Source organism: Argiope bruennichi, chromosome X1, assembly GCF_947563725.1.
Source record: "Argiope bruennichi chromosome X1, qqArgBrue1.1, whole genome shotgun sequence".
Taxonomy (NCBI): domain Eukaryota; kingdom Metazoa; phylum Arthropoda; class Arachnida; order Araneae; family Araneidae; genus Argiope; species Argiope bruennichi.
This window is the reverse complement of record NC_079162.1, coordinates 105,060,782-105,076,067: the sequence shown is the minus strand read 5'-3', so window position 1 is coordinate 105,076,067 and position 15,286 is coordinate 105,060,782. Positions and strand designations below refer to the sequence as shown.

At 28.7% G+C, this 15,286-nt stretch overlaps 1 long non-coding RNA gene across 4 annotated transcripts in view; it reads right to left on the bottom strand.

Moving 5' to 3' along the window:
- The window catches only part of LOC129958618 (uncharacterized), a 246,249-nt gene that overhangs the window by 215,092 nt on the left and 15,871 nt on the right, over positions 1-15,286 (bottom strand). For all 4 annotated transcript variants that reach the window (XR_008783268.1, XR_008783266.1, XR_008783267.1 and 1 more), the window contains exon 2: positions 13,533-13,637. This is a non-coding gene — a long non-coding RNA (uncharacterized LOC129958618). The remainder of the gene's footprint in view (positions 1-13,532; positions 13,638-15,286) is intronic.

The window sequence follows — 15,286 nt, the reverse complement described above, 5'->3', positions numbered from 1 at the left end:
TACTCTGTTCGAATTGATAATGATACTCTGTACGCGGAGGGATGATTCATAAATCTTTCTACAGGATTCTCATGTTTATATTTCTTCAAATCATGCCAACCAAATTATATTAGATGGAGAGAAAGGTTAATATTCCATCAAACAATATTTTATGGAAATAGATTTTTAAGGGTCCGTTCCACTGTTACATTCAATAAAGTTCCAAAAAATGAAGAGAGAATAAGGGAATTTCTATCTAATTGAGAGTATAGCAGTTTAAACACGAATCTAGAAAGGTATTTACCATGATCTTCATCGTCTATTTTGAAAAAAGAAAAAGGCTTGAATGCCACACTTCCTAAAAAGCCCTGGCGCGATTTGTACCAGGAATTCTATCAGCTGTCAGTTTGAGAAAAGGTGAGTCTTCAATCGAAATAAATGCATTAACTTTTCATCAGTTTGAAAAAAAATGTGTATAGCTATTATATACATATGAGGTTAACTTCCTTAAAACAACAGGAACCTTCCATAACTTAGATATGTCATCCATACAAATCTTATAGCTTTAAATGAGCAATATGTATATATATTTCGTGTATCTCAGAAACGGCTCTAACGATTTGGACCAAATTTAATATTTAGATAAGGTTTTGCTTTTTAATTTTATCTATATATGTGTCTTTCCTGAAAAAAAACGCGATTCTACACACACACACACAAAACATTATTTTACAGCTAACTATCAGAATAAGTATGTTCAATTTCCACTTCAAAGAATGGGCAGTACAAGTATAGTGGTCAGATCAACTTATTTTATGATTGTGCTGCGGGTTCTCGGTACAACTCGCGTTTTTTGCTTTATTTTTTTACTTGCGCATTTATATTTATCATTTTTGCTTTTTGAGTTTATTTACAACAAACTATTAGAACCTTTTTCTATTTTTTCTCATATTGACAATGTCATATAGTGCCATCTCGGATCCGATTTCACCGTGATAAAACTCAGTGTAAGTTCAAAAATAGAAGTAATGATAGATAAACTGTAAAATGAATAGTCTAGTATAGGCAGAATATTTCGAATAACATGTGAAACTAAGTGCATTCATGATTTTTTTTATTTAAATGACTAGTTGATATGTAGGTAAGATTGAAAAATATCCATATGTAATCAGTATGTAATTCATATCTAAATATTTTCTCAAAAAAAAAAAAAAAAAAAAAAAAAAAAAAAAAAAAAAAAAAACCTGTCGATTGAAGCTCGGTCTTCCACATATGCAAGTTGTAAAATGTGAAAAGTTACATTTTTCTGTTCTGCCTACAGAAATAGAACTTTTATTATATCGATAACATGTAGTTTGCTATTGATGTTCTACGGCTAAATATCGAATAAATTTCATACATTCGATATTCTGCATTTTCATCGATAATATGTATACACAAGTTATCACTCTTGAAATAAATGACATTTTTAAGCGCCTAAAGTCTTTTTTTTTTTTTTTTTTAAATCAAGTTATTTTAAAGATTTGAAATAATATGAGTTGTGTCATTTACAAGATGCAAGAAATATTTTCATTTTTTTTCCCAAAATGTTATAGAAATTTATTTATAATGATGCTAATAAATGTTATTTGCCGCATAAATTAATCTGAGGATATCAAGTACCAAATGAAAATTATTAAGTTTAATTTATTATTTGAGAATCGATGAACATTATACAGATAAAATTACAGTTGAATGAATAGCAGGAAAATTGAGTTAGATATGCAGCATTTTGTTCTAGTCAAATCTATACAAATGTGAACTTTTTCCTGCATCAATTTTGTTAACAAATCTTGGTAATTTAAGAAAATAACCGCAAACACTATACAGCATGCAATTCTATTCTTTTATCTATAGGGAAGTTCCTTGTCTATTTTTGAGAATTCCTTATCAATTTGTAAATAACAAGATGAAATTCACTAAAATAATTTAATAAGTATAATTTTTGGGACTGGGAAGTAAAGCATGTATTAAAAGAAAAAAAATTAGCCATCCTTAATCACATTTTTTGGATCTCATTATTTTCTTTAAATCATATATTAAGCGGGGAAAAAAAGATTTTATATTCATTTATTTAGGGTTATTTTTCATTAAAGAAATTATCTTCAAAATTTCCATTGTGATTTATTATTCGCAAAACGAGAAAAGATAATTCCTTAAGTAGAGTGAAATACGAAAAAATTATCTAAACAACAACAAAAAAAAAATAACAATATTAAAAAAAAGCTAAATAAAAAGTGCCTAATTCTAGATTATTGTAAACCGATTTATTATATTTTTAGAATTAGGCACATATTACCCTTTTTTCCATAAAAAAAAACTATTATACAAGTAATAATTGAAGGTACACTGCATTTAATGCGCTTTTATGAAAAACACTTAATATGCTGGGTTTTTTTCAAACTGATTAGTAAGTTGTATTCTAATATTTGATTAATTTTCTAATACTAAATATTTTAGGAAAAAATGAGTGTATCTCTTTCCTAATAACGAAGTTAAACATTTCTACTTAATGAAATACTGATACAGATTTATTGAAACTTAGAACTTATATTTAAAAGAAAGTTAATATATAACAACATAAAAACTGAGATAGTTAATTTTAAAAAGCTTGTAAAATTACCTAAAATCTTAATTAAGTCTTTTCATATTAAAAAAAAATGTAAAATGGTGAATTTAGATTTTTATATGCTTTCTCTGAAATATCTTACTTTAATAATTTAAGTCGTAATTTTCATTAGATCATATTTACCTCCAAACATTGACCTCTAAACTGATAAAATTGTTCAATGGGTATACTTGCAACAGGTAACATGTTTAACTTTTAAGTTCTACACAGAATTGAGAAGGAAATAGATCATGAAAAATAAAACATGAGAAATAATGATCAATGGGAGCAGAATTCCATTTTTTTTTCCTTTTTTTTTTTTTTTTTTTTGCAATAAATATATAATGACCCAAGAAATTTTTTTTATTACAATATGAATTTTGTTTATAGTTGGATCGAGGATAATTTCAGTTAATGCTCAGATTTTTTTTTCAAAAATTTAATTATTCTCTGTCAAATTGGAAACCATCTTGTTGGATAGTATGAAAGGATAACAATTTATAAGCATATTACTACATCATTTTTTCCCTGAATTACTTCAGTCATTATCAAATATTTAAAAATTTAATAATGGATTATCATTCAGCCTTTAACATTTTTAACTTTGCTTTTAAAAAACTGCATTAAAATTTTAATCCCTAGAAGAATAAAAAATAACTTTACAAATATTTCATTATTGATAGAAAACAGATTCAATAACACAATATCTTCTGTTGGAAATCTCAATCAGAATAATCATCAAATTATAACTGCAGAAATATAAAACAAATTTTAAATATTATTCCATGAATTTTAAAATTATTACTTATGAGTTTTGAATTTAATTAATGTTTTAAATCTATTTTAGTTGCCTTTCGAACCATAATGAATAAAAAAAAATCTAGAAATATTAGTAGGAAATAATATAGATTTTATTTTGTGACAAATTTAAAATAGCATCGAAAATTGATTAGTATAAACGATGAGCCAAATTAAAAAGGAAATACGGAATATGATTTGTCAAAACATCAAGAAACAAAAGTCGATTCTAGACCAATCAAGTTTGGAGCTGAATTAACTGAAAATACTCCATAGCCAAACTTATTTGATAAGAAATTAATTAAGGAGAGAAATCACGTTTCAAATACGTGTAAACGTTGTTTTAACTTCCTTTTACATTAAAATCACTAAGAAATTAGTTGAAAATTCGTCAAAAAGACAACCACCAAATGAAGTTATCATATATTATATTCATATAATAATAACAGATAACAAAGCTATTTTGATAACAGAAATTATTTCTCTTTATTTAAAGTTCTTTATGTACTAAAATATTTTATATAGTAATCTTTATATGCTGGTTTTTTGATAGCCTCTTCTGCTACAGATTATTACATTCAAATCATATTTCTCAGTTTATGATCTGTTTCTTAGCTGGATAATGATTAAAAATATTTTTTAATGATATGAATGAAATGTTTTTGATTAAATATTTGTAAATAACCGATACAACTATTCGAAAATCATGACAAATCCAGCTTTCAGTTTTTTTTTTTTTTTTTTTTTTTTAATAGATGCATTTTGCGAAGTCTCTGCACTGCTAAAAGGTAAAATTCTTTTTAGTTTTATTGCATAAATTAAATTATTGGAAGTTTAGAGAATATTAAAATTCTTAGATAGCATTAAAACTCATTGATTTATTTGACATTATTGGATAATGCTTTACTACATCTTGCAATAACTTACTTTGTAATGAAAAGAAATTTATCAAGTGATCTTTACAAATATGATTTTCAAAAATGCCTTTTTAATGAAATAGGATTTTTCTATTCTGTGAGCTATCTAAATTTATATTAAAATAATAACTTTTTATTAAATTAAAATAAGTACAGCCACTTACTGTTTACACCAACACGACTGTTGTTTGAAGTATAATATCCGAAAATTGAACTGTATTGTACAATCCTAAGTATCCAAAGAGCAATAGAGACGTTGCAGCTCAGAAACACGGATCACATTAAGTTTCTGAAATTTATATATTGCTGTAGTCACAATGTTTCAGAACCGAGCTCGTATTAGCTTGAAGCAGAACTAGCATTACACCACCCGAGCTAACACAGGTTAGAAAGTGAACTGAAAGAAAACAAGACGAACCAGACGTTTGAGGCAACAACTATATAGTGCGGAGCAAAACGCCATTTATTTTCTGGACTAGTCTACAGACCAAGGACAAAGTGCTAAAATTTTATAGTTTATTGCATGACGTTAGTAATATTGGCATCTTGAATGCCTAGCCACAATCTTCATGGAGATTGCCTCAAGCGATCATTACAAGCACTAGGTACATAGGGAAGTACGGGCACTTAACTGTTATTCCTACACAAGTAGGTTTTTAGACATTACTTCAATGGATATTGCCACCTCATTTCTTTTATGCGCTATTTGCGTACCAGAAGGAACGATGTTAATAGGTCTCGATATTGTAATGCTTTCTTTTCTCACTTTCTGAAAACATCCCAAATGAAAACTGTGATGATGGTCTCATAACCATCAAAATGTTATTTTTAAAGATAAAGCAGCCATTTCTGGCGAAAAACATCATACATGACCTTTTACATTTATAAGCTGGGCACGTAGAAAGTACATGAATACCTTTTGATATCGTTTTCGCGTCTTCCTCGAGATAATAGCGCTTTTTGTATGTACACTTCGCTTTTATTAGATCAAGCTGAGAAAAATTACTCGTAAATAATTTTGAACAAAAGGGACATATATCTAAAGAGAACGATTTGTTTAGCAATTAAAAGTCACTAATTTGGCTACTTTAGCAAGGACATCGTTGTGTAATTCTGATTTTGATAAAAATGAGGAAGAAAATTAAGCCATTTTATGTTAAGGATCATTTGTAGCAGTGTTTCAAATCAGAAACAGCGAGAATTAATGAAATACACAGTTCAAATTTTATTGTAACTTTAACTTAAAAAAAATAGCAAGAATTAATGAAACATACAGTTCAAATTTTATTTCAACCTTAACTGTTAATTTCATTATTTTATCAAGTATATATTTTAAACTCCTAAAAGTTTATTTTTCAGCAAGCAACGATAAGTTTCACTGATTTATCTTAAAACTCGTACAATGATATGAAGGACCGTCATGATTATTTTAAATGTTTTTATTAGGTAATGTTAAAAGATTGCAGTCAAGTTTAAAATTTTCAGAATTTAAAATTTTGAAATATATATTTTATAACATTTTACGCTACATTTTCTCACTTTGAAAATGAAAGGAACGAGTAAAAAGAAAATATTATCAAATTCCTTGTTAATACACTATTTATTTAGAATATAAAATAACGAATCATATAGAAATACTATTAAAATCAAAGATTTAATTTTTTTTTCTATTATTGTTAGTTAGGACATTTATATTTGGTCAACAAGAATCAAAAGTTTTAATCTCAACATCATTATAAAATTAAATATGACTGTTCATAATTAAATTTGATCAGTTTAAATTTAACAGAAATATTTTTACTAAAAATATTTCTTAAATTTAAATCCAAAACATCAAATTATAACTTTAGAAGAGTGATATATCAAATTATATCGGAACGTTGTTGAAAATGATGTTGACTAAAATCTACTCTGACGGCAAGAAACGAATAACAGAAAATTTCTTTTAAATAAAATAATGCGAAGAAGCATTGTCGCTGTATTCATTTATACTATCTTCATTGAGAAATAAGCTCAAAATCAAGATACCATATAAAATATATGGCATTAATCTGGTATGAATGATCAGAAGAAGAATTATTAAATAAAATCAATACTTAAATCCCTTATCTTTTATTACTTATTGTTTGGTTCTCTTGGTATTACGTTTATGTTTCCTGGCTAGAAAGGAATTAACGAAAGACAAAATTTTATTTGATTGCTAGAACTTTCTTTACCAGGAACCACTTTGCCTTAGGAAGAAAACAAGTAGTAAAATTACGTCCCATGTCAACTAGCACGTGATCTATTAATGGTTATCGTTGAAGCATACGAAATGTCCAGAGCGCTTGTTCTGTAATAAAAGGCCAAGTCAATGACGGCAAAAGAATCCAAATGAAAATCTTTTGTACTAGCTCTAATATCACATATCTAGAAACCTAAAGTGTAATATTGTGATTTCTTAAGAGTTTTTTTTTTTTTTTTTTTTTCTCGTATTGTGTTACCATCTTTTGATGGGCATTTGTTTCCTCGCTTCGTGTACGGTGAGAAATCAGGTCTTATGATAGAATTAAACCACATTTTTGGGTGCAGTTATTAACAGATCATACTTCAACTCATTCCAATGGGGAATTTTCATTGATCGTTTTATCTGTAAAAGATTCTTTTACTGTACGAATAACATTTAGAGGAATTAGAGAGATTTTAAATTTTTGATCATTTCTTTGCAGACGGAGAAAACGAAAAGTATCACCAAGATATTTTTTGGTTTTCCTTAAAACTTACCAAACTGAAAAATCTGCTGTTTGAAAAAGGCAACAAAATTTTTTGGTGGACTAAAGCGCTTTGCCCATTTATCGTACTCAAGAGGAAACAAAATACCGTGGTTACTAACAATTACATGTCAAGGACCAAACTTTGGTTTTCATAGCTGAATACCTTGTTGAAGAAATAATGTCTCTTCTCTTCGTAGTGAATATCATTCTATATTTTTAGTACTAATGAATTTTATTTTGTACTATTTTTTTATAATTGAAAGCGACTCTTTCTTCAAGAACGTTGAACAAAGCGTATCTATCTAGAATGTCATGACTCTTCGTGAAAAGAATATCTATCTAAGTTATTCGTATTATATTACTATTAAGTTTTCAGTACTCATCTTTTACATTTTATAAATGTCAGTTATGTTTGGCACGTAAAAAAAAAAAGAAAAAAAAAAAGCAATGTTTGAATCCAGAAAAGACAAAGTAAAGAAAGAAGAGGGGAAAAAACTTTTCTTAAACCTTACGTTAGAAAAAAAGAGAGAGAAAACTAAAGGAAGATGGAAAAGGGATTTACCTTAGAATTTTAACCTCTTTAGAAAAAGAATGCTCACAAGATGGAATTTTGGAAGTAATCGCATTTTTCATAAAGCAATAAACTTAATAAAAAGAATGTGATGCACTTCGGACTTTCAAACCAACACTCTGTGAAAGAACATTAAAAAACGGAAATTTAGATAAATATCCCTTTAGAAATGTTGAAAAAACGAAAGTGGAGCCCTGTTGAATAGCTTTCGGGGGGGGCGAACATGGGGGGAAAAGATTGTTTAAAAAAGGAGTTAGATAAGTAATGCATACATACATGCATTAGACACTCTCCGTAACTAATAAAGAGTTTTTAAGATTTGGTAAGGAATTTCAAAAATTAAGTTTCAAGATATATATTTCGGGGTCCGACCAATAATCTTCGTTCTATATGTGTTGCTGCATACCCACTATAACCAAATATAGAAAAAAAGTAGAGACCTCTGGCGAACGGAAATATCAAACAGAAAACGGAAAAATTCCCCTTTAATGGAATGCAATATTGATAGGTATTTACTTGTTTATCGTTATGAAAAGGTTGTAAGTGCAGGCAGAACTAAACAATTAAACTGTAGTAATCATGATATCAAGAAAAGAAACTTAAAAGTAGATTTACTTTGGGGATAAATAACACAGAAAGAAAAATTTATGAAATATGTAACAAACTTATGAAATTTTTTTTAGAAAAGAGATTAAAAATGCTCGAAACCAAAATCTCAAATATTCAAAAAGTGCTTGAAATCGAAAATTCTCAAAATATTATCGTCTTATCCCAATCGTATAGACATATTTTAAAAATAATTCTTATTATTACAAGGGCTTTATATAATACCCGAAGCATTAGTTCCCATAGTCGAATATAATTTGGCTAATTATTGCTCAAAATGTTAAAGAAAAGTTTTTTTTTTTTTTGTCGTATACTTTTTTTATGTTATCACCTTGTGTTTATTAGGGTTTTAAGCAGAAATCTCTTTAAATCTAACTAAACGCAAGGGTTAAATTATGACACAACAGAATTTCGATGAAGTTAGGTTTAAGCGCTCATCCTTTTGATGAGTTATGTTTTCTCTGTTGCAGAGTTATTTACGTTGCCGAAAAACTTTAAAATATTCTTAATATTTATGATAGCACATCATATACATAATGTAGTTGTTGAAGGAAACTGAAACTCAATGATATGGAATGTATGAGCATTAAACAAGGTCAAAGGAAATGAACGTGGCAACAAAAGAATTACAGATAATAATAATTGCATATACCTACTAGATTTCTTTATCTACAAAATAGAATTTTTGTTTCCTTTATATTTCATACAAGGAAAAAGAGCTGCATAAGCGAAATAATTTTAATCTAAAGCTTGTTTTATAATATGCAAACATCAACAATTAATGCAAAATAAAGTACACACGTTCAAGAAAAATTTTATAAGAATGTTGAACAACAGAAATATGTGTTTTCGGTCAAATTAATTGTTTCAACATTCTTCTTTCAAGATGAATTAACACGAATAAAACATAGTCAATCCATATAGCGTAGGTTTCTATCCCCTACCGTAAAATGTGTAGGATATTCTTTTCCCCCTCGGGCAATTATGTGAGGTTTCTGCTTGTTGTATACTACTGCATAAAAGGAAATATATGTAATGCTGTTTAAAAATCATATTTTAAACCATGGTAAAATATTGTTTCCGGATGGAATTCGTATCTTTCAAGATTATATTACTTCCACTCACAAGGAAATCTAATCGAACTGCCAAATCATGGCTCGATGCATACGATGTTGAACACCTTTACTGGCATCAGATAGCCATGAGGCTACCACATTACTGAGGCATCATAAAAAAATAAAAAAAATAATGATGGAGCGCAGAATCAAAAATGGCTCTGATTAAATGGCATGCTAAAGATATTCTAGAAAAACATTAAAAAGCATTTGATCACCTGTAATCTTTAATATAGTTTGAAAAAGATTTGAAATAGTTTCTGTTGAGAACATTGGTTTTCATTATATATTATGCTGTAAATATTCTCGTAAAGTTTAAGAAATTAGAGAAAGTAAAGGCAAGACTTAATTTAATATATATCTTAGATTTAATATAAAATTCTTGAAAATTAACAACAGTAACAAAACAACAGAAAATTAACAACAGTTAGTTGAGAAACATTAACTTAGATATTTTCCAAACGTGTTTTAACCGAAATGGCAAACAGTGACCAACAAAACAACAGATTCAGCAAAAATATTTCAGGCAGAAACCATCATTTGTAAACTATGTCAGGAAACAATGCCTCCTTTGCTTGATAACGATCCTCGGGATGATTTGTGAAGGACAGAAAAATTAGGCTTTTCCCACCTTTTCGCTGTCGTCTCTAAATCACAGGACTCGCGTGCGTTGATGACCTCACGTGATCGCATGGCCTTGTGTCTCATTAAGGAAGTGAGTTTGAAGACGGCAGTCACGTGATTACTTTCCAGCCATTACGACAGAAACGTAATCTGAACGAGGACCCTAACGAGTCCGATTCTCGAATTAAAGCTGATGTCCGGTTGCAGTAAATCATCAATTCCAAACAAATCATCACGTACTGCTGCAACTTTCCAAATTGCGATGAAAGTGGATTCTCGAAAGCATTGCTATTCCAAATCGAAATGAATCGTTAATCTTATATTCAAAAAGAAAAAGATCAAGTTTGATTTTCAGATCCAGTGTGATGTATATTTTGAATAATTTTCAGAAATTAACTTTCGTGTAACGCTTTTTCAGCTGCTTAAGACAATTCTTTAAGAAATGTTACAGAATATTACTCGCAGAATTGAATAACTACAACGGGGTCCCAAAAGTGAAGTTCGAGTTTAAAACAACTGCGATACCACTAAACAAAACAAAGCTGACTTAAAACTGAAGAACAATTTCCTCTTTCTAAAATAAAAAAAGGAGTACTGCACGAAATTTTTATTGCTAAGATAAGAAATATGCTAATAAACTGAAGAAAATTTATTACATTAAAAAATTGCGTCTTAAACAATGAAAGAATCATTCATTCGTTACAATTGCAATAAATATTCATCTGATGAAGAGCATACAAGTTGAATTTCCAACAAAATAAAGTTTTTAATAGAAAATGGTACTCAATCTAGGCCTAGCCCAAAACTTTATATAAAAAATAATCACAGTTTCTTGCTATCTGATTACATTATGAAAATTAAGTTAATATAGTAATAAATCATTTGAATTTCAAGCAGAGTCACTGCACAAGAATACTATTGATGCATCCAGTTTTATTACAAAGGAATCAATTTATGAGCAGGTAATCCGTCAGTGATCAGAATAAATAATAATTTATTTTAGTGCACTATTCTTATTTTTGACAAGCTATTCTTATCTTGTCATCATTTAATCTAATACTTTTCATACCTCATTTTAATAGTCTACCTTCGTTAAACATAATGTCTCTATTTCATGATAGCAATTTTTATGAAAAAATTCGCTGCATTACACGTAATATTAATAAAATCATTCTGCGAGAGCATAAATTATTTCTTAGCTACCAGGGTGTGTTTTTTTTCCAGAGTCAACGACGAATTATGTGTCTAGCCAATTTTGCACAATTTATATTATCTGAAATTGCAACATGCATCACGCAGTAATTTCTATTTGAGTACAGAGTTGAAAGATTTATATCTCCTTAAATTACTGTAAAATCATGATTCAGTGCCGGTTACCGTTACTACGTAATCAAAGGTTATCTAAAGGAATATCTAATTAACACGCTTTGCAGTCAACTGGGATCACGTGAAGCTTTCCATCTTCTTCCCCTCTTTTCATCTTCTACCCTTGGACTGTGATCAGAATTAATTTTTCTTTTTATATTGAAGTCACAGAACGTTTCTCCCTCGATTAACCATTTAAAATAGGAATTTTTAACCTTTTGGTATTGAAATCCAACTTTCCATATGAGTTAATATCATGTTCTTCTTTTAAAGATTTTTATTAAACTTTGACTTCTCCCGGTAGATATTTGCATTTAAGTGAAATTATCATAATACATTTTGTATGCCATATAAACTTATGAAATAAATTAAGTTTGCCAGCGCTCTTGAAAATGATTATTTTCTAGCTACTTGAATTCAAAATTGACATTAACACCTGAGTTGCGTGGGGTTCTGGCTTTCTCACACATCTCAAATCTTAATTTCTATTATTTTAACTCTCCAATTTGATGTTACAGTACCAATAAAATATTTGAAAATAACGCAACTAGAATAAATGCTTGCCCCGCTAGATTTTGGTAAAATTCCCTTTTGAAGGCATATAAGCTCTGAAGGGTTTCCCATATCTTCTTCTGATTTTCGCTTGCTGTGGCAAATGCGTCAGTTGAGAACCTGGTTATAGATTTAATAAAGAACTTAGAGCTAAAAAACGCAGTTAAAAATTAAACATTCTGTCTAATCCTGAAGGAAAAAGTTGTGAATTAAATTAACTCTTCTCCTGCTCATTCATCAAAAGTTTTACTAAGTTTTAATTTTTCCATGTGCTACTAATTCTTGTATTGAAAGACTGTATTTTCAATATCTTAGCTTCAATAGTTAATTTTCAAAGTTTTTTCACCTTCCTTCTCTTTTTCACATCTTCGCATAAACCTATGAGAATTCACTGAATAAAGTTTTTTTCTAATGTTTAAAAGTAACCCTTAGTTTTTATATTAACAGATTGATCCTTTCCATTATTTTGACTTCAATAATCAGTTTTCACTGAATTTTTTCAATAAATTTTTACTTTATTTTTGCTTTTGAAGGGGAAGCACGGAAGAGACACTGAATCGTAATTTAAAATCAGCATTTTCTCATGCTTTTTTGTTTTTATCTCTAGATTATAACTTTCAAGATATTAATAAAAAAATCGGGTTTTTTTTAATCCCTTTATCTTCTTGCCTTTTTCTTTAAAAATAATGCAAATTATCAAACATAAATTTAAACAAATAATAAAATTAAAATAAAAAACAAATTACTCAAAAAACAAACAAACAAATTATTAAAAATACAAATAACCAGCTTTTCTGTGATGAAAGATTGCAAGAACTCTTTATTTCCTTTTTTGTGTACCTGTGTTATTCCCATAAAAACCCCTATGGAAAAAAAATTAATCGTGGTTTTATGATGTTGATGTGACCCAACAGCAAATAATCATTGTTAGCATGTTACAATTCCAAAGCTATTGATATTCCTTGGAAGAGATGATGATAGTGGCTTCTACACCTTTAATTGACTTTACTATTTTCAATGGATTTATAAAATAACTTCATTCATGAAGCCCGAAACAGAAAGAGAAATTACTCCAGCTTTGCGAATAGTTCAAACATTTTCAAAAAATCATGAATAATGGAATCCTAGAGCTTTTTCCTTTGGAGGATAGTTGCTTTGATATATCGAATAATTATAAAATTTTAATCTTTTCGTTCCTTCCTCTTTACTTTGAATTCACATGTTATTGTAAGTAATTTTTGTTTAAATCGTATAGTTTAAAATTCAATTACATAGAGCTCTGACCAGTGATCAATAAACTGGGAAATAAATTATGTTTAATGGGCAGCTAAAAGGGTCCAAAAGTTTGAAAGAAGATACATAATGTAAAATAAAAGACTGATTATCGCTTAGTTTTGAATGTTTTCAAGCATTTCCTGAACAATTTATAGCTATTTTCACAAAATTACAATTTTTGATTTAAAGTTGAGGCAATAATTTTTTATATGCAAGCGAAACGGTATTGCTTGACAGAAGATCACTTAGGGTGGAATATGGAGAGACTACAGAGAAGAGAAAGTAAATAAAGTATTTTTTTTAATCTAATAAATACTGGTTTTCACTTACTTGTTATCTGCTTCATCTTTTGGATTTTTGTAGAAAACTTTATTCAGCTGCAAACTGCTGCTCAATTCATCCGCCCTTTCATATACCCCAACAGAACTGATTGCACTGCAAATAAAAATTTAAATGATTAGGAAACATTTCATAGTTCAATTTAATATTCTAAATGTGTGGTTCCCTTAAAAATACCGGAAGATTTAAAAATCAAATCAGTCAATCTTATTCTATATCAGAAAAAAAAAAAGATATGAAAAATAAGCACTTATATATTGTGTTTGTTTTAAATTCAATAATTAATCAAAAGCTAGATTTTTCGACATTTATTCTTTGAATACTGATCCGCCTAGGAAGAGACTGTTACACGTAGAAACACCAATTACTTAGAAAAGTTCTGTATTAAAAAATAAAAAAAAAATCAGGGTTTTTTATTTTAAAAGAAAATTATTACGAATATATTAAAGTCTCGATCAAAAGAAACCGAGAATTTCCAGTTTAAATATCGCTTTCAAGGAGCAAAAGGAAAAAAAAAAAAAATAATAATAATTCAGAAAAAAAAAAATTAAATATAGTTTGCACTTCTTTCGAATTAATTTCGAACTTGAAAGAATTCTTTGCTTGTGTTTACTGTTGCGTGATTCCTCTCCCTTTTTCTTCTTACCATCACGTGATGATCCTCGGTTTCCTGAATGGTGTTATTCAAATCCGCTTTTTTTTCTAGTATTAGGTGTGGATATTGTAACCTTCGCATCACAAGTGCTATTTCTCACGCCTCCCGCAGGTCACGTCACCAAATCAGCTCAATATTTAACCTGTGGCTTTCAAAATACAGCCTCGAGGAGATTTAATGGACCCAATCCCCCGATCCGACGGCGTTGGGTAGTCCCTCCCCCTTCCAAACTTCCCAACTTATTCTAACGAAGGCTTATAATTGAGCAGGCAAGGGAGAGTGCCGACTGATGAGACTTGATGATAAGGAAGACTTAGCCGAGCTCCGTCATAAATATTCAGTGGAGAAAAAGATTTTCTCTTTTCTTTTTTAGATCTTTCTCTGAGTTAAATGTTCGTTATAGGAATTATTCCGAAATTAGATAAAAATCTTTGGCAACAGTTTTGAATTTTTAAAATCTTTTTAAAGTGTAAATATAATGATTCAGTTGAAAAGAAATATTTATATATATATTACTCCAGACTGATACTCATTTATGAAATAAATAATTATGATTTTAATATAGTTAACTAATTATTTTGTTTTATTTTTTACCATTGACACTTGAATACTTACAGAAAATTTGACTGTTAAACTTCGTTTCTCTAAAGAATCGATTATCTGGAGCTAATAAAAACGATAGAAATCAAAATGCTAATTTTTGGGACGGCCAAATTCCTTATTATTTAGCGAATCAATAGAAACCATTTGACTGAAAAACAATAGTTGTATTTAGATGCAGAAAACACTTTTTCTGCATCATTCTTGAATCCATTTTCTTCCCTTTTTTAATACAAGAATAAAAAAGCTAGATGCTATCCGCAAAGGCTTTGAACTTAAAAGTATTTCCTAATTTATTTCACTTTTTGATGTACCTTACTGATTTATTAATAAAGAGTTAATTCTATTAAAAATTTCTTATTTTAGATGACCGCTAAGGGGGTTGGAGACTCAAGTAGGCCGATTGAGAAAATGATATTATTCGAGTTTCCATATAAGGAAATTTATAAAAAATGCAAATTCTATGAATTATAAAATAATAGATAATTTT